The 26,436-nt window shown below is 46.3% G+C and overlaps 1 pseudogene; it reads left to right on the top strand.

Moving 5' to 3' along the window:
* The first annotated feature begins 3,851 nt into the window (after nt 1-3,851).
* On the top strand, nt 3,852-11,191 carry LOC100969265 (F-box/WD repeat-containing protein 11-like; annotated as a pseudogene).
* Nucleotides 11,192-26,436: the final 15,245 nt, after the last annotated feature.

The following is a 26,436-nucleotide window of genomic DNA, read 5'->3' as shown; positions in this document are numbered from 1 at the left end:
GCTGGGACTACAGGCGCACACTACCATGCCCAGCTAATTTTTGTACTTTTTGTAGAGACGAGGTCTTGCCATGTTGCCCAGGCAGGTCTCGAGCTCCTGGGCTTAAGCGATCCACCCGCCTTGGCCTTTCAAAGTGCTAGGATTACAGGCATGAGCCACCGCATCTGGTCTTTCGTCAAATGTAACCTTGCCTGTCTTGTTCATTATTAAACCTCCAGTCCAGGCATAGTGCCAGCAGAGTCAACTCTAATAAATATTTGATGAACAAGTCCATATCAAAACAAAATGCAAGCTGCTTCCATTCTGTAATTCCGCATTTTGCTAATGAAAGGATATTTGAGTCATAGAAATCAGCAAAGTAGGTAGTGTTTGTTGTTCATTCATGGAGATGATAGGTGAGAACCTCAGATTTTAGGCTTGGCCAAGATCTCAAGTCTGTTAAAACTGGACAAAGATGGAAAGTTTCTAATTGAGTAGGCATGGAAGCCAGAGATGCTAGCAAAGTCCCTTTAGGGCAGCCAGAATGACCCTTATGAAGGGCAGTCATAATTTTGATCATGTCACGTTCATGCTGGAGAAAGAGCGAGCCAACTATGAAATGGCCACTGGGACAAATATGGTCTTATGGGGTCAATCTACGGACCCCTAGATTTGAAAGACCGTAACAGACTCTTGTCTGAGGATGTCAGCTGAAGCCTCAAACCGAGAATATAAGTGACAAGTGACAAGCCGCTGACATTTCAAAGTGAGGAGTAAAGGCAACCCCACATAACTTGCTAAGAGGTGGCAGGACCAATTCTCTGACCTGGAACCCATTCCTTTCCTGCAGGCTGTCAAGGGGAAAGGGAGGATCCATAGGCACATCAGAGCAATCCTTTCTGTGAAGAGTGTGGTTAGCTTGTGGGGAAGGGGTGATTTCCCACCCCACCCCTCCAACTCAAGGCAAGTAACTCTGCTTCCAAAGAAGCCCACCTGGAGTGTGGGTGTTGCCTGCCAGTAAGGAAGAAACCCTGGATGCCAGGGTCAAGCCTGAGGAAGTCCAGGAGATGGCTAGCGGAAGGCAGGCCTGCGAGGGGGAGTTATGGGAAGGAGAAGGACTTGTACATTTTATTTTTGCTCTCTGTTCTTTGTCTTCTTCTTCTTCTTTTGAGATGAAGTTTCGCTCTTGTTGCCCAGGCTGGAGTGCAGTGGCGCAGTCTCAGCTCACTGCAACCTCCACCTCCTGGGTTCAAGCAATTCTTCTACCTCAGCCTCCCAAGTAGCTGGGATTACAGGCGCCTGCCACCATGCCCAGGTAATCATTTTTGCTCTTTTTTCTATTTAATTGTTTTTCTTAATTGTGAATATGTATTACTTTTGTAATTTTTTTTTTTTTGAGATGGAGTCTCACTCTGTCACCCAGGCTGGAGTGCAGTGGCACAATCTTGGCTCACTGCAACCTCTATCTCCCAAGTTCAAGCGATTCTCCTGCCTCAGCCTCCCAAATTGCTGGGATTACAGGTATGTACCACCATGCCCGGCTAATTTTGTATTTTTAGTAGAGATGGGGTTTCTCCATTGGTCAGGCTGGTCTCAAACTCCTGACCTCAGGTGATCCACCCACCTCGGCCTCCCAAAGTGCTGGGATTACAGGCATGAGCCACCGCGCCTGGCCGAAGCTAGTTATATTTATATTCAATTTGAAAGACACTTTGGGCCGAGCGTGGTGGCTCACGCCTGTAATCCCAGCACTTTGGGAGGCCAAAGAGGGTGGATCACGAGGTCAGGAGTTCGAGACCATCCTGGCCAATATGGTGAAATTCCGTCTCTACTAAAAATACAAAAATTAGCTGGGCATGGTGGTGCACACCTGTAATTCCAGCTACTCGGGAGGCTAAGGCAGGAGAATCGCTTGAACCCAGGAGGTGGAGATTGCAGTGAGCCGAGATCATGCCACTGCACTCCAGCCTGGCTACAGAGTGAGACTCCGTCTCAAACAAACAAAGGAAAAAAAGAAAGACACTTTGGCCCCTTATTTAGGAGAGAAAGGCTCAGAGATGTGAAGTTAATGCTTCCCACACTTCAATGTGCATAAAACCACCTGAAGATCTTGCTAATAGTGCAGGCTCTGATTCGGTAAATCTGGGGTGTGCCCAGAAATTCTGCATTTCCAACAAGCTCCCAGGGGACATGGATACTGCTGGCCCAGGTACCACATTTGGAGTAACAAGAGTTCAGTGACTTGCCCAAGGCTGCCCAGCCAGGACTAGAATTCGGATCTCCTGCCTCCCAAAACAAGATGAACTTACTCTTGCCTTTTTCTCTGCTTATGTTGACCACCAGCTGGAAATCAGAACCATGTAGATGGTGACAAGCCACCTGCATCGTCTTCTGTGCTGGCTATTTCCATGTTGATGTGGGAAAGTGTTTATATTTAAAACAATGCTGTGTGATTCTGTGAAATCTCAGCCATCCACAAAGTTGTGTTTCCCCTTAAGTAGTTACATAACCTGTTATGCAACAGCTGCGTGAGATAATGCCATTTGTCCTTTGCAAGAAGGAGTTTGCTAGGAAAGAGTCCTCCAGGTAGTAAAGGCTTCCTCCCTTCCAAGACCTGGGGCTACAGAAAGCACCTGCTTATCCCACCGAGCAATCTGCTTGGGCCATGTCAAGAACCTCTGATGTGTGGCTGCACGCTACCTTCTTTCTTTCTTTCTTTCTTTCTTTCTTTTTTTTGAGATAGAGTCTCACTCTGTCGCCCAGGCTAGAGTGCAGTGGCACAATCTCAGCTCACTGCAAACTCTGCCTCCCGGATTCAAGTGATTATCCTGCCTCAGCCTCCTGAGTAGCTGGGACTACAGGCGTGCACCACTATGCTCGGCTAATTTTCTTTCTTCTTCTTCTTTTTTTTTTTTGAGATGGAATCTTGCTTTGTCGCCCAGGCTGGTGCTTCATGCCAACTCTATGGCAATACTCTGCACACATCATCACACTGAACCCTCACAATCTCCCTGAATGGGAGGGTTCTCATACCCTTTTACAGATGAGGAAACTGAGGCTCCACGTCATTAATATTTGCCTAAGGTCACACACCTAGAATTCAGTGCTTTGTCTCTGATGCCAGAGTCCTCACTTGTCCCCACCCCACTATACTGGAAATGATACGGCTCACCAAGTTAGGGGCAAGTCTTAGAGAAAGCTTCGGGAGGCTTTCTGGTGGGTTTCAGTAGAGCCACCCAAGACCCAGTTCTTTTGCCAGCCTCTCCCTTGGTGGTGAGGATTGTAGCTTTCTTAATTTTCCTAAAAGTGAAATGTGTTATTATTTCAAACACTCCGTCCACTGGCTGTGTAAACTCTATCCTTAGCCAGTTTGCTTAGTCTAGTTGATTCCACATGTTCTAGGGCAAGTCCAGACTTCCTTAATCACTTCAAGGGATTTTTCCCCAACAGAAGCTGTTAACATTACTGGCTCATTCTTGTCTTTCGGCTCTTTGTTTAAATGTCACCTTCTTAAAACAACCATTCCTGACATAGCTAAGAATGCCCACCCACTCATCCGCTATCAGACACTCAATTTCACTCCTTCATAAGCAATAGTCACCGTCGGATAATTTCCTGTTCATTTTTACCATCTGTGTCTCATCACCACTCCAAACAATGCTTCACTTCTCTTTATTTTACTCTTGTGCCTAAAATAAGACCCATGAAGGCTTTGGTACCCAAGTTTTGAGTTTGGGACTTATTTAGCTTTTGTCTACGGCATAAAGAAATAAAACAGCTGCTTGTAGCCCAGGCTTCCTATCCATGAAGGCGGGAGGAGACTGGAAATCCTGAAAAAGACAAATGGGGTGTGGAGGGAAACTAGAGCGAAGAGAAATATCTCCCCTCCTTGTTGAAGACAGCCCAGTTGGTGTAGAGAAGGCAGCAGGGGACAAAGCAGAAAAAGCTTTCTTTCCTCAGTCCCAACTCCCTAGCCCTCCCTCCCCACCTCACCCCTGCACCCTCCACCTTCCCACTGCCCCATTCTCCCGCTGCACCACAGGGGGGCCTCACTCAGGGACCCCTGCAGGCTAAACTCAAGTTAGTTTTGTAGGAAGCCCTGCCCTTGTGGAAAAATGCCTGCTATTTGTTCTGTGCCACCCTCTGCCCATATTTGTCTTCCTCTCCCCTCCTCCCTCCCTAAATAGCCCGCGTTGGCCCCATCCCTGTTGAACTTTGTCCTATTGGCACTGGAGTATCTTTCCAACCACCACAGCAGTCCCGTGGCAAAGATTTACAAAGTGAATCAAGAGGTGAACTTACACCAACTGCACAAATTGAAAGCCAATTCTTACTGTAATCTTACCTCACTGGGAAATGTAATTTGGTAGAATAGGTTTGTTGAAGGCTGGAGTGCAATGGCACGATCTCGGCTCACTGCAACCTCTGAGTCCCGGGTTCAAGCGATTCTCCTGCCTCAGCCTCCCAAGTAGCTGGGATTACAGACATGCACCACCACACCTGGCTAATTTTGTATTTTTAGTAGAGACAGGGTTTCGCCATGTTGGTTAGGCTGGTCTGAAACTCCCGACCTCAGGTCGGGATCTACCTGCCTCAGCCTCCCAAAGTGCTGGGATTACAGGCATGAGCCACCGCACCTGGTTGAGATCGAATGTTTTTTAAAAAGGGGAGTTTCACTGCACAAGCTTCTCTCTCTTTGCTTGCTGCCATTGCACATAAGATGTGACCTGCTCCTCCTTGCCTTCTGCCGTGATTATGAGGCCTCCCCAGCCATGTGGAACTAACACTTCAGTTCTGGAAGATCAAGATGAAGATAAGTCCCCAAAGAAAAATACTCCTTGGCAGATAAGTAATGGAACATCATTTGTGATCATCTCCAGAAAGAGGCCGTCAGAAGGAAACTATCAAAAAGAAAAAGACTTGTGTATTCAATATTTTAACCAGGGGTCTGAATCAGATCAGTTGGAATTTGTGGAACATCTTATTTCACGAATGTGTCATTATCAGCATGGACGTATCAACTCACCTGAAGCCCATGTTGCAGCAGGACTTTATTACTGCTTTACCCGAGCAAGGCTTAGATCACATAGCAGAAAACATTCTTTTGTACCTGGATGCCAGGTCTCTGTGTGCAGCAGAGCTGGTATGTAAAGGATAGCAAGGAGTGAATTGAACAAATGGTACACACTGATCCCCTATGGAAAGGACTTTCAGAAAGAAGAGGGTGGGATCAGTACCTGTTTCAAAACAGACCCACATCTAGCCCTCCAAATTCATTTTATAGGTCGTTATACCCAAACATTATCCAGGATATGGAGACTATAGAATCCACCTAGCGGTGTGGCCGACACAGCTTGCAGAGGATTCAGTACCACTCTGAAAATAGTAAAGGTGTCTATGGTTTACAGTACGATGATGAAAAAATTATCAGTGGCCTACAAGATAATTATATTAAGATTTGGGATAAAACCAGCCTGGAATGTTTGAAAGTGTTAATGGCCACACAGGCTCTGTCCTCTGTCTGCAGTAGGATGAGCGTGTCATTGTAACTGGCTCTTCGGATTCTACAGTGAGAGTGTGGGAATGAACACGGGTGAAGTTCTTAACACATTAATCCACCACAATGAGGATGTACTGCACTTATGCTTCAGCAGTGGACTGATGGTGACCTGTTCCAAGGACCACTCCATTGTTGTGTGGGACATGGCTTCTGCGACCGATATCACTTTATGCGGTGTCCTGGTTGGCCACTGAGCTGCTGTCAACGTAGTAGACTTTGACGAGAAATACATCGTGTCTGCCTCTGGTGACAGGACCATCAAAGTCTGGAGCATGAGCACCTGTGAATTTGCTCATACTCTCAATGGGCACAAGCGAGTCTTGTCTCCAGTACAGGGATGGGCTGGTTGTTAGTGGATCATCAGATCATACCATTAGGCTCTTGGATATTGAATGTGGCTCCTGTTTAAGAGTCCTAGAGGGACATGAAGAATTGGTCCGATGCATCCAGTTTGATAACAAGAGGATGGTCAGTGGGGCCTATGATGGGAAAATTAAAGTTTAGGACTTGCAAGCCGCTCTTGACCCTCGAGCCCCAGCAAGCACATTGTGTTTGCGCACATTGGTGGAACATTCTGGACATGTGTTTTGCCTACAGTTTGATGAGTTTCAAATCGTCAGCAGCTCCCATGATGACACTATTTTGATTTGGGATTTCTTAAATGTGCCTGCCAGTGCCCAGAATGAGACCCATTCCCCCTCCAGAACATACACTTACATCTCTAGATAGCAGTCTGCACTTTCACCTGTTTCCGGGTTTTCTAGTCTTGAACTACTGGCTACATGGCTACCAATGCCTAAGGGAGTTCGTTCACAGCTGAGTTATGAAGCTGGAATTGGTTCTAGACGCTGGGTAGATGCAAAGCAGCCTAACTCTTCAAGTCCCGACATTTCTCACCTCTGATTCCGGCTCTACTTTGAGAAGGAGACCTTAGCTTCACTGACTTGAAAGTAGCACAGAAGCCCATTTCCTTCCCTCATCAGTGAAAAAATCTAATGTTTCAAATGTAAACTGATCATAGAAAAGGAACATAGAATCTGTTTTACAGAAGTAAATTGACTGCCAAGAGAAGTCTTGGCCTCTAATTTATATTGCTTTGCACTTTGGTTTGATACTAAGAAACAGCATTCTTCTTCAGTGAAATTTTGGGTGCCAAACACCTACTCAGAATGTCCACGGCTTTCATTTTCAAAAGTTAACGTTCTCCTTTTGACCGTCCAAGTCATTATGAATTTTGACTTGCTGTATTAGGAACATGTTGGACAATGGAAAAAACTCTCTGGGTCGTTTTAGTAATATGTTTTGGATTATACTTCCTTTCTGTACCAATTTCTTTTAATTTAAAGAACTGTAAGTCAGTTGGCCGAGCGCAGTGGCTCACCCCTGTAATCCCAGCACTTTGGAAGGCCAAGGCGGGCGGATCACGAGGTCAGGAGATTGAGACCATCCTGGCTAACACGGTGAAACCCCGTCTCTACTAAAAATACAAAAAATTAGCCGAGTGTGGTGGTGGGCGCCTCTAGTCCCAGCTACTTGGGAGGCTGAGGCAGGAGAATGGCCAGAACCCTGGAGGCGGAGGTTGCAGTGAGTCAAGATTGCACCACTGCACTCCAGCCTGGGCGACAGAGCGAGACTCCGTCTCAAAAAAAAAAAAAGAACTATAAGTCAGTTATTATCTCCCAACATAGCTCTTTTATTTTATTTTTAATTTTTTTACATTATATTTTAAGTTCTGGAATACATGTGCAGAACGTGCAGTTTTGTTACATAGGTATACACGTGCCATGGGGGTTAGCCCTTTTATTAACTGTTCTCTGTCCCGCAACCATCTCCTGATATTTGGTAGAGTAACACCTTTATATGTGTGCTTGCCTCCTAATTTAAAATACTGTATTCACATGTAGAAATAATATACATAACAGTTTAACTTCAAAGTTGCTGGGGTCAGGGCCCCCTGCACTTGAGACACTAATACAGAGTGTGTTCGCACTTAGCCATGGACTGGACTCAAGAACCTGATACCAGGATTGATGTGGATTACCTGGAACCCTTCCTGCAGTATTCCTCAGTGTTTTTATTTTGTTGTCATTGTGTGTGTGGTTTGTGTGTGTTTTTAATGAGAATCTTGTTTTAAAATGTAATTTCTAAAGTTGAACATGAATGTTTTATTTGTTGTGCAGTATATATTATACAATAGAGAGGTAACTTAAACATTTTTGTTCTTATTCTTTTTCTCATAAGTACTCCTGAGTACTAGTGGTCACTTCCCGTAGTATTCATTTGGCTTCACTGTCAAAAATCATTATTCTGTGCAGTTGTGGCCCTGGGAAGGGGAAATAATAAGGCCCTATTGACGGGCTGTCCTGGCTCTGGAATTCATGCATCCTGTCCTTGCCAAGGTTTTGGCAGGGCCCGCTGGTGTGTTGGAGCCTGCAGGTCAGGTCAGGCTGGTTCAGAGGCCCATGCTGAGGGGAGGGCACTCCTAAGTGGTGTAAAGCCTCAAGTCCATGAATCCCACCCCAGTCATCTCTGGTGTCACCTGCTGCTGCGGCCTCAGCAGGTTCTCAAAGCTCCCGAGTACTCCCGAGTACACAGCCCAAATGTGTAAATGGCACTGTCGCCCTGACAGTGCATGGAAAGGACGTTGGCATCTGTCACTATCACCCTGACGGTGCATGGAAAGGACATTGGCATCCAATTGGCACTCCTTCTCCCTTATTCAATATTAGGTTTGATTTGCCCTTTGCCATTGTTTCCAAAGATCAAGGAATGTCAATAACTTTTTTTTTTTTTTGAGACAGAGTCTCGCATTGTAGCCCGGGCTGGAGTGCAGTGGCGCAATCTCAGATCGCTGCAACCTCCTCGCCTCCAGGTGCAAGTGATTCTCCTGCCTCAGCCTCCCAAGTAGCTGGGACTACAGGCACGTGCCACCACACCCGGCTAATTTTTGCATTTTTAGTAGAGACGGGGTTTCACTATATTGACCGAACTGGTCTCGAACTCCTGACCTTGTGATCCGCCTACCTCAGGCTCCCAAAGTGCTGGAATTACAGGTGTGAGCCACCGTGCCCGGCCATCAATAGCATTTTAAAGGACCAATAAACAGCCTCCTATAAATTAAACCTCTTCCCATGGAAGCGTGCTCTACTACTAAAGGGAAGGTCCCTGGGCTCCGATTTGTCCTTTGCACTGAGAACGGTGTGGGGATCAATGTGTGTGTATATGATTTATCGAGTTGGCTTTGCTTTTTTAGTTTTTCTTAAAAAAAATCCTTCCTTCCCATGTTACTAAATTAATTTATGTTTTTGAGAAGTTGATTCTCAAAGCGTAAACAATAAACCTCCATTCATAAGGTAGACGTTGTAAGCTTGATGGTGGTTGTGAAAGTGATTTAGCTTTGACCTCTTTTCATCCTACAACTTCAATATCAAACTGGTCAGGAAAGCCCAGGGGGAAGGTAGGGACAGAGGAGGAGGCAATTCGGAATGAATGAATAGATTTTTTGTTGTTTTTGCATGTTTAATATAGAAGTCCCCCTTGTTCCTTGGGAGATCATGACCTTTGAATATGTACACAACCTTTGAATTGTTCTTACTAAATTACAGCAAGGGACTTTGGCACCCAAGGAATTCTGACTTTCTGGGATTATAATAGTAAATTCCCAGCCATACTCTGGACTTTATTTTGCTAACCATAATTGAGCAAATGTAAATTACTGCTATATTAATGTTTTAAAGCACTGGGATAGTCTAATTCTAACTTGTAGTTAATTATGTTTGCCAATTATTTGTTTGAAATAAATTTGTGTCTGAACAGCTATTGAAACTGTTCAATTGTACAGGTATTTTTCATGACAGCTTTGTACTGTGGAATGTGCTTAATCAAAAACAAAAAAGTTTGGAAAAAAAAAGAAGAGGTTTGCTGAACTTTCAGATTCCTTTTTTGTTGTTGTTAACTATTTGCCACCCAAGCTGGAAATCAGCGCCACCTAGGAGTCCTCGATGTTATAATCAGAGAACAAGACTGAGGCCGGCTGGCCCTGATGCGAGCCATGAGCAAGCTCCAATGAGCCCCTTTCTTCCACATTTGATGAGTAGAGGAAAATATTGGGGGTGACTTTTCAATAACCTGAATATCGATTGCACTTTTTCTTGTAGACTAGCCGTCATTAAATCCACTTACGCGCTCCCCTGTGCCCCTCTCTTTCCTTCTGGAATGTTCAGTGCCTGTTTCCAGTCCCATTTTTCAGTCGGATGGGATTGCCCTTCATTACAGTTTTGTGGGTTATGAGTTATGAGCTCTTCCTCTGTGAGGGCCAGCAGGGCACCCCCACTCTCCTGTAACAAGGAAAGGGTGTTGTGTAGTAAAGAATTTTAAGCTTACTTGAAGTGAGATCTGGGCTTTGCTCTTGGCTCTTGGGAGGTGATCTCTAAGCCCTTAGATGTCCTGCTGGATAATAGCACTGTGTTTACCTGGAGGCCATGGGCCATGCCAAACAGACACAACATGTTAGACCAATGTGATTTATGGTGGGAGATTTGGCCACACCATATCAGCTTGACCCCTGAAGGAATAGACTAAGGTCAAGCCAGCCATGTCCACAAGACCAAGCCCTACTATACACTCTGGACACCAACAGCCTGGTGAGTTTCCTTGGTTGGCAATACTCCATGTATATAGTCCGTGCATATAGTTTCCAGAAGGAGTCCATTACTCCACTGGGAGAGGACTGCTGGAAGCTCTCCTGGACACTGCCCTATGTGTGTCTTCCCTTGGCTGATGTTAATCTGTGTCCTTTTGCTATGATAAACTGTAAGTGTAAGTATAATAGCTTTCAGTACGTTCTGCGAGTCCACCAAGTGGATTATTGAACTTGAAGGTGGTTGTGGGGACCTCTAAACTTTAAATTGGTATCAGAGGGGAAAGTGGTCCTGGGGACTCTTTCCTAACTTTAGTCATGTACTAGGAATCTGAGCACATGGTCTCAACAAAAACAGCAACAAGAAAGAAGAAAGAGAGCAAGAAAAGAAAGAGAAGAGAAAGAAAAAGAAAGAAAGAAAAGAAAGAGGGAGGAAGAAAAGGAAGGAAGGAAGGAAATGAAAAGGAAAGAATAAAGAAAAGAAAGGAAAAAAAGAAAAAAATGCAAACAAACAAAAATGAACAGATGGTCTCTAGTCTTGGATTCTCCACTTACTGGCTGGGTAAACCACTTCATTCTTTGAACCTCCTTTCCTGCCCACTCAGTGAGGAGGATGTTATCTGTGTGCTGAAGGAGGCTGCCGTGGCGGTTTAGATGGAAGGAAGTGTCTAGAGGGAGGAAAGAGGGGTCGGGGCTGAAGAATAAGGACCTGGAGCCTGAGTAGAAGCCATTTCTCAAAATTAAAGTCTTAGGAACCACTCACATGGTGGGTGAATGCAAGCTCTAGTTACATAATAATATAAACAGAAATTTAAATTGCAATGCACCTATTGCCCATCAGAATGGCAAAAACTCAAAATCTTTACAAACCACTATGCGGTGAGGCTGTGGATGAGGCTGTGGGATTCACACAATGGTGCAATCCCGTTGAGGGGAACTGAGTAATATTCAACAAAATTACACAGCATTTACCCTCTGATGCGGAAATCTTACTTCTGGGTACTTATCTTGAATTCCTGAATGACCTCTAACAATTATATATATATATATATATATATATATATATATATATATATATAAAATTTTTTTTTTTTTCTTTGAGATGGAGTCTTGCTTTGTTGCCCAGGCTGGATTGCAGTGGCGCGATCTTGGCTCACTGCAACTTCTGCCCCCCAGGTTCAAGTGATTCTCCTGCCTCAGCCTCCCGAGTAGCTGGGACTACAGGCACGTGCCACTAGGTCCAGCTAATTTTTTGTATTTTTAGTAGAGACGGGTTTCACCATGTTAGCCAGGCTGGTCTTGATCTCCTGACCTTGTGATCCACCTGCCTCAGCCTCCCAAAGTGCTGGGATTACAGGTGTGAGCCACCACGCCTGGCCAATTTTTTGTATTTTTAGTAGAGACGGGGTTTCAATGTGTTAACCAGGATGGTCTCAATCTCCTGACCTCATTATCTGCCCGTCTTGACCTCCCAAAATGCTGGGATTACAGGTGTGAGCCACCACACCTGGCCTGCATATATATTTTTATACATATATATGTGCTTGTGTACAAGGCTATTTATTCAAGCATAATTTGTAATTGCAAAATATTAAAAACAACCTCAATGTCCATATGTAAGAAATTGTTTGAATAAATTATGGTATGTCTACACAATGGAATACCATGTCACTGTAAAAAGCAACAATGAAGATCTCTATGAACTGACACAGAGTGATATCCAGAATATATTGTTAGGTTAAAAAAAAAAACCCCAAAGTTCAACAGAATGACTATCGGTATAATATTACATTTGATTAAAAAAAGAATCCATGAATCAGAGTGACACCAAAGAACAAATAAGTAGGAAGAAAAAGGAAAGATCTTTCACTATCAGGGAAAGTAAAATGCTCACTAACAAATGTAGAGGAACGGAGCGGGGCGCAGTGGCTCACACCTTTAATCCCAGCACTTTGGGAGGCCAAGGTGGGCGGATCACCTGAGGTAAGGAGTTCAAGACTAGCCTGGCCAACATGGTGAAACCCTGTCTCTACCAAAAACACAAAAATTGACCAGGCATGGTGGCAGGTGCCTGTATCTGGGGGGCTGAAGCAGGAAAATCACTTGAACCTGGGAGGCAGAGGTTGCAATGAGCTGAGATCACATCACTGCACTCCAGCCTGGGCAACAGAGTGAGACCCTGTCTAAAAAAAAACCCGAAGAACTGGGTCGGGAGTGGTGGCTCATGCCTGTAATCCCAGCACTTTGGGAGGCTGAGGCAGGTGGATCACAAGGTCAGGAGATCAAGACCATCATGGCCAACATGGTGGAACCCTGTCTTTACTAAAAATACAAATATTAGCTGGACATGGTGGTGTGCGCCATGTAGTAGTCCCAGCTACTTGGGAGGCTGAGGCAGGAGAATCGCTTGAACCTGGGAGGCGGAGGTTGCAGTGAGCCAGGATTGCGCCACTGCACTCCAGCCTGGCAACAGAACCAGACTCCGTCTCAAAAAAAAAAAAAAAAAAAAGAAATTATTTAGGCAGATAGTGGGTAAAACATAAAACAGTCCTCAGCGGAATTTCCCTTTTAACAAAAGCAGCCCCCAAATCATTTCCAACAAGGAGCAGCCTGAAAAATCAAGCTGCAGACATAGATAAGCAAGCTGGAAGCTTGCACAGGTGAATGCCGGCAGCTGTGCCAATAGAAAAGGGCTACCTGGGGGCCAGGTATGTTCAACATGGAGGCTCCATCTTCCCTTTTCTTTGTCACCACGTGTACAGTAAAGAAACAGGCAACATGGCACCGGCCAGAGAACATATCTGCATAATAAAAGATTAGGGTGGGGGCAGCCAGGTTTTTGCACCCTATGCAAAGGGCACACCTGGTCCAACCAATCTTTCATGCCCTATGTAAATCAGACAGCGCCTCCTCAAGCTTATTTATAAAACCCCTTACATTCGCAGAAGCAGCAACCCATTTTTTCGGGACGCCTTTCTGCTGCAGCGAGCTCTTCTCTTTCACCTATTAATCTTCCACTCTGAACCTCATTCTTGTGTGTCTGCATCTTAGTTTTCCATGGTCGTGAAACAACAAACCTTGGATATTTACCCCAGACAAATAACGCCGTTTCACTACAATATGGATGAAGCTTGAGGACATTATGCTTAGTGACATAAGCCAGTCACAAAAGGACAAATACTGCATGATTGCACTTACATGTGTTAACTAAAGTAGTCAAACTCACATCAAATTAGCTGGGCATGGTGGTGTGCATCTGCTATCTGCTATCCCAGATACTTGGGAGGCTGAGGCTGGAGGATCGCTTGAGCCTAGGTGGTGGAGGTGGCAGTGAGCTATGATTGTACGACTGCACTCCAGCCTGGAGTTCGAGACTAACCTGGCCAACATGGTGAAACACCGTCTCTACTAAAAATACAAAAAAATTAGTCAGGTGTGGTGGTGGGCACCTGTAATCCCAGCCAGTTAGGAGGCTGAGGCAGGAGAATCATTTGAACCCAGGAGGCGGAGGTTGCAGTGAGCCAAGATTGCACCACTGCACTACAGCCTGGATGACAGAGCAAGACTCAGTCTCAAAAAATAAAATAACATAAATAAATAAATAAAAAATTAAAAAAGATAATGTTTCTATATTAATTAGTTATTGCTGCTAACAAATTACTCCATTTATAGTGATTTATAATAACAATCATCACTTGTTCTCTGTCATGATTTCAGTGGCTCAGAATATCAAGCGTGGGTTGGCTGGGCAATTCCGTTTCAAATTCTCTCATAAAGTTGTAGTCAGATATTGGCTGAAGTGGGCTGCAGTCATTTGAAGGTTGGACTGGGGCTGCAGCATGCACTTCCAGGATGGTCCCCCCACATGGCTGGTATGTTGGTGCTGGCTGTTGATGGGAGGCCTCAGGTCCTCTCTGCATGAGCCTCTCAGAAGGTGCACTGAGTGGCCTTGCAACATGGCAGCTGGCTTCCCTCAGAATGAGTAATCCAAGAGAGCAAGACGGAAGCCACAATGTCTTTGATGACTTAGCCCTGGAAGCCACTGTCTGTATTAGTCCATTTTCACACTGCTATAAAGAAATACTTGAGACTGGGTAATTTATAAAGGAAAGAGGTTGCATGGCTGCATGGCTGGGGAGGCCTCAGGAAACTTACAGTCATGGCGGAAGGCAAAGGAGAAACAAGTATCTTCTTCACAAGGTGGCAGGAAAAGAGAAATAGTGAAGGAGGAACTGCCAAACACTTCTAAAAGCATCAGATCTCATGAGAAGCCACTCACTATCATGAGAACAGGATGAGGGAACCTGCCCCCATGATGCAATCACCTCCCATCCAGTCACTCCCTTGACATATGGGGATTACAATTTGAGATGAGATTTGGGTGGGGACACAGAGCTGAACCATATCAGCCCCACACCATCATTTTCCCAGAATTCTATTCACCACAATGGTCAGCCAGTACTGGGGGGGACACACTGAGGCATAAACCCCTTTTTCACACAAGGAGGCAAGGATCACTGAGGGCCATCTTAGCAGCTGCTACCACAGTGTCATATAATAAATAATATTCACAAGAGTTAAATTCAATGTCTGAGGGCCAGGCATGGTGGCTCACACCTATAATCCCAGCACTTTGGGAGGCTGAGGCCTCCTCACTTGAGGTCAGGAGTTCAAGACCAGCCTGGTCAACATGGTGAAACCCCATCTCTACTAAAAATACAAAAAGTAGCCAAGTGTGGTGGGCACCTGTAATCTCAGCTACTTGGGAGGCTGAGGCAGGAGAAGTGCTTGAACCTGGGAGGTGGAGGTTGCAGTGAGCCAAGATCGTACCATTGCACTCCAGCCTGGGCAACCAGAGCAAAACTCCATCTCAAAAAAAAAAAAAAAAAAAAAAAGGAAGAGAGTGGTCTCTTTCGCATTGCTATGCAAACTCAAATGACTGAAGACTTGTTTGGGGAGGGTTATGAAGAGACCTCTTAATGCACACCACTGTCCAGAAATGTGTTTAGTGAAATCTGACAGTAGGCCAGGCCCTCATTCTTACTGGACAGGAGAGTTGCACCCAGCTTACATTTACATATAACTTAAATCAACTATATATATGCATGTTGAGGGCAGAGGCAGAGAGAGGGAGAGAATATGAGTTTACATCATAAAAGAGATTTTGTCTGCTATTCCTATCAACAAGTTTATACCCTGTAGTAGGAGGAAGACTAGAGATTTGAATCCAAAATTCCTTCGCACACTGTCAGTCTGTAGATACCACTCATGGTGTGAGCATCTCACCTTGTGAGTTGATTCTGCTATTGTAAGTACATATTTTTGATACAACAAGGCCCTACATAACCAAGCAATTCCTTCAACTGATGCTCAACTGAAAACAAACACACAGAAACAGCAATCTGTTCATCTCTAAGAGCGGAGAAAAGGACTATTTTTGGGTTGACATGCCACCCAACAACATATTGTGTAAAGATGGCTCCATACACCAGACCTTATTGAGAACCAAAGATTCGTAAGAGTAATTTTGGCCATACTAAATTCCAGCCTTGCAGGCATATATTCTTTAAAACTAAGTTCCTGGTCGGGCAAAGTGGCTCACGACTGTAATCCCAGCATTTTGGGAGACCAAGGCAGGATGATCACTTGAGCCCAGGAGTTCAAGACCAGCCTGGCACCATAGCGAGACCCTGTCTCTACAAAAAAATTTAAAAATTAGCTGGGCGTGGTAACGTGTACCTTTAGTCTCAGTTACTTGGGAGGATGAGATGGGAGGATCACTTGAGCCCAGGAGGTAGAGGCTGCAGTGAGCTATGATCACATCACTGCACTCCAGCCTGGGTGACAGAGTGAGACCCTGTCTCAAATAATAGTAATAACTAAGTTCCTGAGAAAGCAGACTGCTGTTTTCAGCCGGCAAAATGGCTGTTCTAGGTAGAGTTCTCTACAGAAATAGTTGTGTGTACGTGCGTACATGCAGGCGTGTGTGTGTACATGTGTGGCGGGCGCGTGTGTGTGAGACAGAGAGATTGTTTTGAGGAACTGGCTCATGTAATTGTATGGGCTGCAGGCTCACGCCTGTAGTCCCAGCACTTTGGGAGGCCAAGGTGGGCGGGATCACCTGAGGTCAGGAGTTCAAGACTGGCCTAGTCAATATGGTGAAACCCCGTCTCTACTAAAAATACAAAATTAGCCAGATGTGATGGAGGGCACGTGTAATCCCAGCTACTTGGGAGGCTGAGGCAGGAGAATCGCTTGAACCTGGGAGGCAGAGGTTGCCGTGAGCCAAGATCGTGCCACTGCACTCCAACCTGGGCGACAGAGCAGGACTCCGTCTCAAAAAAAAATAAAGAAAAAGAAAAAGAAAAAATTGTAGGGGCTGCAAGTCCTAAATCTGCAGTGCAGGCCAGGAAAAAGTTGATATTGCAGCCTTCATTCCCAAGGTAGGCTGGAGACAGAATTCCCTCCTCTTCAGGGGACATCAGTCTTTTCTCTTAAGGTGTTCAACTGATAGATACCGCATACGCACATTATGGAGGGTAATTTTCTTTACTCAGAGTATACTACATATATTGAAATATTAATCACATTTTTTTGTGAGTCAGGGTCTCACTCTGTCGCCCAGCCTGGCGTGCAGTAGCACAAACATGGCTCACTGCAGCCTCGAACTCCTGGGTTCAAGCCATACTCCCACGTCAGCTTCCCGAGTAACTGGGGCCACAGGCACACACCACCACACCTGGATAATTTTTGTATATTTTTTTGTAGAGACTCACCATCTTGCCAGGTTGGTATCAAATTCCTGGCCTCAAGCCAACCTCCTGCCTCAGCCTTCTAGAGTGCTGGGATTACAGGTGTGAACCACCACATCCCGCTAATCATGTTTTAAAAATACCTTTACAGGCCAGGCACGGTGGCTCTCCCCTATAATCCCAGTACTTCGGGAGGCCAAGGTGGACAGATCACTTGAGTCCAGGAGTTCGAGACCAGTCTGGCCAACATGGTGAAACTCCGTCTCTACTTAAAATACAAAAAAAATTAGCCGGGCACGGTGGCACATACCTGTAGTCCCAGCTACTTGGGAGCCTGAGGCACAAGAATCACTTGAACCCAGGAGGCAGAACCCAGGAGGCAGAGGTTGTAGTGAGCCGAGATTGCACCACTGCACTCCAGCCTGGGCGACAGAGTGAGACTCTATCTCAAGAAAAAATATATACCTATACCTTTAAAACATCTGGACCGGTACCTGACCAAACAACTGGGTACCATGGCCTAAGCAAATAGACACAGAAAATTAACCACCACAACGGCTACCACAGGAATCACTGAGCCAAAAAACCCCAAATGATCCCTTTGCTGATTTCATTCTTTTTCCTTTGTCATCAAATGCAATTACTTCTCTTTAGTATACAAAACTGAAATCCAAATGAAGGAAGAAAAACACCAACTACTTTCCATTATTGTCATCAAGACACATCTTTGGAACTCTCCATGGACAACAGCTGTGCCTTTAGAAGTGGGAACAGAAGTGGAGTTTGCAGACCAGGTCCCCAAGGAGAATTCCTCTTCTTCTTCTTTTTTTAAAACAAAAAAGAAAAAGGTATTTTAAAAACATGATTAGCCAAAGGGCAAAGGGCACAATGTCTGCTGAGCACTTCTTTTTTTTTTTTTTTTTTTTGAGCTGGAGTCTCACTCTGTCACCCAGGGTGGAGTGCAGTGGCACGATCTTGGCTCACTGGAACCTCTGCCTGCCAGGTTCAAGTGATTCTCCTACCTCAGCCTCCCAAGTAGCTGGGACTACAGGCGCCCACCACCACGACCGGCTAATTGTTGTATTTTTATTAGAGATGGGGTTTCACCATGTTGGCCAGGCTGGTCTCAAACTCCTGACCTCAGGTGATCTGCCCACCTCTGCCTCCCAAAGTGCTGGGATTGCAGGCATGAGCCACTGTGCCTGGCCTGTTAAGCACTTCCTTATAGCAGATGCAGCCTCTGGGCTGCAGAGCAGAACCTCTCCTAGAAGGAGCTCCTGCCAGGCCACAGAGGCCAGAGAACCCTCCCAGGGAAGGGGTTCCTGGGACCATCCTCTGTGGAGTCACCCGAGTGGAGGGGGCTGCTGCAAAACCCCAAATCTTTTGGGGTCTGTAGATCCCATGCTGTGAGTCTGTAGATCTCTCTCATGGTGTGAGCATCTCACTTTGTGAGTTGATTCTATTTTAAGGACATACTATTGATACAACGAGGCCCTGTATACCCAAGCAATTCCTTCAGCTGATGCTCAACTGAAAAACAACACACAGAAACAGCAATCTGTTCATCTCTAAGAGCAGAGAAAAAGACTGTTAAAGAAACTTGCCCCTCCCCTCCCCTTCCCCTCCCCTTCCCCTCCCCTTCCCCTCCCCTTCCCCTCCCCTTCTCCTCCCCTTCCCCTCCCCTTCCCCTCCCCTTCCCCTCCCCTTCCCCTCCCCTTCCCCTCCCCTTCCCCTCCCCCTCCCCTCCCCCCTCCCCTCCCCCTCCCCTTCCCCTCCCCTTCCCTTTCCCCTCCCCCGCTTCCCCTTCCCCTCCCTATTCCCCTCCCCTTCCCCTCCCTATTCCCCTCCCCTTCCCTCCCCTCCCCTCCCGTTCTTTTCTTTTCTTCTCTTTTCTTTTCTTCTCTTCTCTTCTCTTCTCTTTTTTCTTTTCTTTTCTTCTCTTCATTTCTTTTCTTTGACAGGGTCTCACTCTGTTGCCCGGGCTGGAGTGCAGTGGTGCAATCTCTCAGCTCACTCCAACCTCTGCCTCCCAGGTTCAAGTGATTCTCCTACCTCAGCCTCCTGAGTACCTGGGATTACAGGTGTGTGCCACCAAGCCTGGCTAATTTTTGTATTTTTAGTAGAGGCAAGGTTTTGCCATGTTGGCCAGGTTGGTCTCAAGCTCCTGGGCTCAAGTGATCTGTCCGCCTTGGCCTCCCAAAGTGCTGGGATTACAGGTGGAGCCACCGCACCCGGCCACTTGATCCTTTTAAAAAACAAAAATGTAGGAGGAAATCTATAGTCTATTTGTAATTACCAGCTACAGCCTGACAGAATGCCAAGCCCATCAGGCATGAAACGTTTGCTGATCTTGTCGGGGGCTTTGTGGATCACAAGCATTCCAGTAGTGGTGGCATCGAGTCAGGAACTCTCAACAACAAATAAAAAGATTGATTCCACCATTGCTCCTGGATTGGATGAGTTTGTCAGGTTAATGGATTTCTCCTCCACGCTCAACATCCTCCTGTGAGTCCATCTTCCTGATATGCTCAGCAGATGGAGAGAAGAATGAGTGCACACAGAACCAGGCCCCTCTCAAATCCTCAGTCTCCATTTTCCATCCTGGACCTTTTTTTTATTATTATTATAATTTTTTTTTTGAGATGGAGTCTTGCTCTGTCACCCAGGCTGGAGTGCAGTGGTGCGATCTCAGCTCACTGCAACCCCCGCCTCCCGGGCTCCAGGGACTCTCCTGCCTCATCCTCCAGGGTAGCTGGGATTACAGGCACCTGCCACCACGCCCAGCTAATTTTTGTATTTTTAATAGAGACAGGGTTTCACCATGTTGGCCCAGCTGGTCTCGAACTCCTGACCTTAGGTGATCCGCCCACCTCGGCCTCCCAAAGTGCTGCAATTACAGGCGTCAGCCACTGTGCCCGGCCCCATCCTGGATCTTACTGACATCAACAATATTACAACATATTAGGAACTAATTTAAGGCAGAGGAATCACACCACAATCCCGTGACCCCTTCCTGCCCTTGCCCACGGGCAGAAATTTCTCATGGGGATATCTGTAGCATCAGAGCTCCAGCAGGGCACCCTTAGGCACACTCAAATGGAATTCTGGAAAGAATTCAGCAGAGCGTCTGTTTACAAACTAGCGTGCGGGGCTAATTTTTACAAAGTGGGACGGTGAAGCCCCTCGGCACCACTCACTGTAGTAGAGGTCAGGGGAGGAGAGAGCGTGACTGAGCTGGGTGAGAGCCGGATCTGGGGAAGAAGAGCCCCAAGCCACAGGCAGCATCACTACAAGAAGTAGGGAGGGACGGGGAAGAAAGACCCCAGCTGCTTCTCTTGCCCTCCGACCTCTTCTCAGGGCCTCTCATTAGCCAAACCCACAGGAAGACAAAGGGGAAAGAAACTCAGAAAATGTGTCCACACAGAGGTCAAGCCCACAGGGTGCAGAGCAGGGCTGGGAAGGAGGAAGCAAGCATAAGGAGGGCACGGAGAATAATCAGCTCAGCGACTCACACTCAGTGATTCACGCTTCACAGAAGCTCAAAGCCCTTATGCCCAGCGGCTTAGGAGACAGCCCCGACCCTCCAGCAAGTCCTGGTTAAAGTGGGCTGTCATCTGTATCGTGGGCTGTCATCTGTATCGTGGGCTGTCATCTGTCTTGTTAACTTAGAAAGGCCAATACCTACGAAAGTGTTACCGTGCCAAATTACCGTGTCCTCACAGGGGCAGGCTTGCGGGGTGTGGGTGGGGTGCTTGTGCCTTGGGGTCCAATGTCACTGAGAAGGGCTCTGGTGGTGCCTTTTTATCCTACCTACACCTCCAAATCCCTTGTGCAGGCTTTACCAAGGAGGGGCTCACAAAAGAAGGGGAACGAGACAGGGGAGAGTTAACTAAGCAAGGACCTCACCTCACCTCTGCTAGTTCTCCTTCTCTCTCTCATTCTCTCCTTTTTTTTTTTTTTTTTTTTTTGAGACAGTCTCACTCTGTTGCCCAGGCTGGAGTGCAATGGCGTGATCTCGGCTCACTGCAACCTCTGCCTCCCAGGTTCAAGCAATTCTCCTGCCTCAGCCTCCCGAGTAGCTGGGGTTACAGGCACCTGCGACCACACCCAGCCCATTTTTGTATTTTTAGTAGAGACAGGGTTTCACCATGTTGGCCAGGCTGGTCTCGAACTCCTGGCCTCAAGTGATCCTCCTGCCTTGGCCTCCCAGAGTGCTGGGATTACATGTGTGAGCTAGCATACTCAGCCAAAAAAAATGATAATCTGACACATGCTGCAACATAGATGGACCTTGCGGACATTATGCTAAGTGACATAAGCCTGTCACAGAAGGGCAAATACTTTATGATTCCACTTACATAAGGCACTTAGAGGAGGCAAATTTATAGACACAAAGTAGAATAAAGGTTTCTGGGAGCTGGAGGAGCACGAAAATGTTGGGTTATTGTTAAATGGGTACAGAGTTTTAGCTTAGGATGATGGAAAGTTCTGGAGATGGGTGGTGGTGATGGCTGAACAACAATATGAAGGTATTTAATGATACTTTGTACCCTTAAAAGTAGTTAAATTTGTAAATTTTATGTTGTGTGTATCTTACCACAGTAAAAAAAAAAATTAAAACAAAACCTCCCTAGCTGCTTCCCATAGGGAGGCACAGCCAGGGCTCTGTCTTCAGAGCGGGCACTGCCCCAGGGTTTGGCTATCCCTGCTGCCATGTCTCCTTGGGAGGTCAAATCATTTCACTTGGTTTCCACAGCATATTAGTTCATTCTCACACTGCTTTAAACAACTGCCTGAGACTGGGTAATGTATAAAGGAAAGAGGCTTAATTGACTCACAGTTCTGCATTGCTGGGGAAGCCTCAGGAGACTTACAATCATAGCGGAAGGGGAAGCAAATACGTCTTTCTTCACATGGCGGCAGGAGAGAGAAGTGCAGAGTGAAGTGGGGAAGGTCTCTTATCAAACCAGCACATCGCACGAGAACTCACTTGCTGTCACAAGAACAGCATGGGGCAACCGCCCTCATGATCCAATCACTTCCCACCAGGTCCTTCCCCCAACACATGGGGATTATAATTCAGATTATAATTCAAGTTGAGATTTTGGGTGGGGACACAGCCAAACCACATCACATGGTTTCAGCGATGTCATCTGATCTCACCACCCCTTTGAAGCCCTGCACTCTTTTGCCCTCCCAGGCCCCAGGCTTCTCCCTGCTTCCCAGCTCCAACCTCCTGGGCTTTCTCCTCCCTTTCCTTCCTCTTGTCCTCACCTTGCCAGCCCAGTTGCCTAATCCAGCTTTTCATCCCTTGAGCTGCAGCAGGGCTGAAGAAGGCTTAGCTGAAGTTTTGGCAATGCCTGCCTGATGTTGGGTAAAGGTAGGAGCTGGGGCTCTGCCCTGTGTATCAGGACTGGCTTGGCCCACTTGGCCTTACACTCACCTGACACCATTGCCCACAGCTCAGAGCTCCCATGCCTGGGCCATGCTGCTCTTCCATTGCCCCTGCCACACTCTAAGGTGGTACCAGTACAAGATGGGGGCTCAGAGTGCAACCCTAGAGCTGGCTGGCCTGAGTTATTCTCTGCTCCACTACTTATTGGCTGTGAAACCTTGAGCAATAAGTTAACCTCTCTGTGCCTCAATGTTCTAGTCTGTGACATAGCAATAACAGATGTGTCTCAGGCTGGGCACAGTGGCTCATGCCTGTAATCCCAGCACCTTGGGAGGCAGAGGCAGGTGGATCACCTGAGGTCAGGAGTTCAAGACCAGCCAGGCCAACATGGTGAAACCCCGTCTCTACTAAAAATACAAAAATTAGCTGGGAGTGGTGGTGCATTCCTGTAATTCCATCTACTCAGGAGGCTGAGGCAGGAAAATCACTTGAACCTGGGAGACGGAGGTTGCAGTGAGACGAGATCACACCACTGCTCTCCAGCCTGGGTGATAGACTGAGGCTGTCAAACAAACAAACAAACAAACAAAAAAGTATCTCAAAGGATCTTGTCAGGGAGTTCAGGGTGACAGTGTCAAATGTTCCCCTCTGCCTGTCTGGTGACCCTCCTTTTTACTCACTGCAGTCTCTGTATACACATGGGCCCCTCCTCAGTCCCCTGTCCCTCTCCTGTCAGAGGTCCACCCACTAAGGGCAAGCTCCCAGACAGAACTGATTCCATCTGATGCTCTTTGTCTCTCTTCTTTACCCCACACCCACCCTACCTTCCCCCTTCTCCCCTGCCAATCATCCAAAGCTCCTGGAACCCTTCAAGTGCCATTCCAAGTTGTTGGGAGCAAGCCCCCCAAAATCCAGCCATAAACTGGCCCCAAGACTGGCCATAAACAAAATCTCTGCAGCACTGTGACATGTTCGTAATGGCCCTAATGCCCAAGCTGGAAGGTTGTGGGCTTACAGGAATGAGGGCAAGGGACACTTGGCCCACCCAGGGCAGGAAAACCTCTTAAAGGCATTCTTAAGCCACAAACAATAGCATGAGCGATTTATGCCTTAAGGGCATCTTCCTGCTGCACTTAACTAGCCCTTTAATTCGGCCCATCCCTTCTATTCTATTCCTTTAATTCTATTCTATCCTTTAATTCTATTCTATTCCTTTAATTCGGCCCATCCCTTCATTTCTCATAAGGGATACTTTTAGTTAATTTAATATCTATAGAAACTTTTAGTTAATTTAGTTAGTTAATTTTAGTTAAAATTTAGAAAATTTTAGTTAATTTAATGTCTATAGAAACAATGCTAATGACTGCTTTGCTGTTAATAAATACGTGGGTAAATCTCTGTTCGGGGCTCTCAGCTCTGGAGGCTGTGAGACCCCTGATTTTCCACTTCACACCTCTGTATCTCTGTGTGTGTGTCTTTAATTCCTCTAGTGCCGCTGGGTTAGGGTCTCCCTGACCGAGCTGGTCTCGGCACCAAGAGTCATTTTTTCCAGCACCTTCTCCAGGCCCTTGAGCTGGCCTGGTGGGCCCTCTTCTCTCTGAGCCTTTCTGTCTTGATGGTCAGCAGCACTCCATAGGCGAGTAGTCTGTAATTGCGTCATTTGATCCTTTTATGCCCAAGTGAAAATAAGCTTCCTACATGGAACACAGGAACTCTTCCTTATTTCTCTTCGTTTCCACGTCCCCAGTAAAAAATTATATGAGCCGTAGCAGATGCTGTTGATGCCTTAGTCACTTGGGCAGCAAGTGTCAGCTGCAGCTCACAGCTTGCAAAAGGCCGGCTCCCTTGCCTCGAAGTGGAACCCCTCTGCAGCGCAGTTCATGCCCCAGAGCTCCCCCTGGGGTCAGCCTGAAGTCAGTCTCCAGCTAAAACCACAGCCTTCCTCAGTTAACTCACTCCCCTGCCCAGCCTGCTCCCTCACCCCCTCCTCCCAAGATCCTCCTGCAGTAAGTCACTGGAACAAGAATCCCTCTCAGCCTCTGCTTCTGGAGAAGCTGACCTAACACATCAGCTAACACGTACCTGCTTTTTACTAGTTATTATTCTAAGCACTCTACCTACACGAATTCATCCAAAAAACATACCTTAAATAACGACCAGGATTCATGACTTATATCAGGTAATCTGTCCCCCAAAGTGCTGGGATTACAGGCATGAGCCACCACACCTGGCCAAATATTCATTTATAGTATATATGTATATTTAAATATTTTCAATTTCCTTTGATTATAAAATTATAAGGTCCTTTAATTTGGATGAATTTATAATTATAATCAGTAGTATACAATTGATTAAAACAAAAATATATTACAGTGTTTACTATTGTCGAGGAAAAGAGTCGAACTCTGTAAAATATTTGAAGAGATTTATTTTGAGCCAAATATGAGTGACCATGGCCCGTGACACAGCCCTCAGGAGGTCCTCAGAACATGTGACCAAGATGGTCGGGGCATAGCTTGGTTTTATACATTTTAGAGAGACATGAGACATCAATCAAATACATTTAAGAAATTCATTGAATTCATTGGTCTGGCCCAGAAAAGAGGGACAACTCAAAGCAGGGGATGAAGTGGGGGGGGCGCCTCCAGGTGAATTTAAGCATTTTCTGGTTGACAATTGGTTGAGTTTGTCTAAAGACCTGGGAATGCTAGAAAGGGAATTTTCAGGCCAGGCGCGGTGGCTTGTGCCTGTAATCCTAGCACTTTGGGAGGCAGAATTGGGCAGATCACCTGAGGTCAGGAGTTCGAGACCGGCCTGGCCAACATGGCGAAACCCCGTCTCTAAAACCCCGTCTCTACTAAAAAAGCAAAAATTTGCTGGGCGTGGTCGTGGTCGCCTGTAATCCCAGCTACTCGGGAGGCTGACACAGGAGAATCTCTTGAATCTGGGAGGTGGAGTTTGCAGTGAGCTGAGATCGCACCATTGCACTCCAGCCTGGGTGACAAGAGCGAGACTCCGTCTCAAAAAAATGAATAAATAAATAAATAAATAAAGGGAAAGTTCAGGTTAAGATAAAAGATTGTGGGCCTGGCAAGGTGGCTAATGCCTGGAATCCCAGCACTCCTTAGTTTTTTTTCTTTATTTTCTTGTCTTTCTTTCCTTCTTTCTTTTCTTTCTTTTCCTTTCTTCTCCCTTCCTCCCTCCCTCCCTCTCTCTCTCTCTTTCTTCTTTCTTTCTTTCTCTCTGTCCGTCTCTCTCTTTCTTTCTTTCTTTTTTTTTTTTCTTCAGGGTCTCACTTTGTCACCCAGGCTGGAGTGCAGTGGCATGATCTCGGCTCACTGCAGACTCGACTTCCTTGGCTCAAATGATCCTCTCACCTCAGCCTCCCAAGTAGTTGGGACTATAGTCACATGACATCACGCCTAATTTTTTGTAGAGACAGGGTTTCACCATGTTGGCCAGGATGGTCTCGAACTCCTGATCTCAAGCCATCTGCCCACTTCGGTCTCCCAAAATCCTGGGATTACAGGTGTGAGGCACTGCACCCAGCCTATCCTCATTTTTTATACATAAAGAGGTATGCCCTGTGAGAAGCTACTCAGCATTACAAAAAAAGAACCATAGATACCTGCAACAACTTGGATGGATCTCAAGAGCATTGTGAAGGTTGAAAAAAGCCAATCTCAAAAAGTTGCAGGTGATGGGGTGGCTCATGGCTATAATCCCAGCACTTTGGCAGGCCAAGGCAGGAGACTGCTTGAGCCTAGGAGTTCAAGACAAGCCTGGGCAACAAAGTAAGACCCCATCTTTACAAAAAATAAAATAATTAGCCAGGCGTGGTGGCGTGTGCCTGTAGTTCCAGCTACTTGGGAGGCTGAAGGAGGAGGATTGCTTGAGGCCAGGAGTTGGAGACTGCAGTGAGCCAAGATTGCTCTAATGCCCTCCAACCTGGGCAACAGAGTGAGACCCTGTCTCAAAAAAAAGTTGCATATATGTATAATTCTATTTTTATAATGTCCTTGAAATGACAACATTATAGAGATGGATTACAAATCAGTTGTTGCCAGGGGTGAGGGATGGTGGGGGCATGGGGTGGGTGTGACAATAAAGG

This window comes from Pan paniscus, chromosome 22 (genome assembly GCF_029289425.2).
Source record: "Pan paniscus chromosome 22, NHGRI_mPanPan1-v2.0_pri, whole genome shotgun sequence".
NCBI lineage: Eukaryota > Metazoa > Chordata > Mammalia > Primates > Hominidae > Pan > Pan paniscus.
This window is presented reverse-complemented; position numbering and strand designations above follow the sequence as displayed.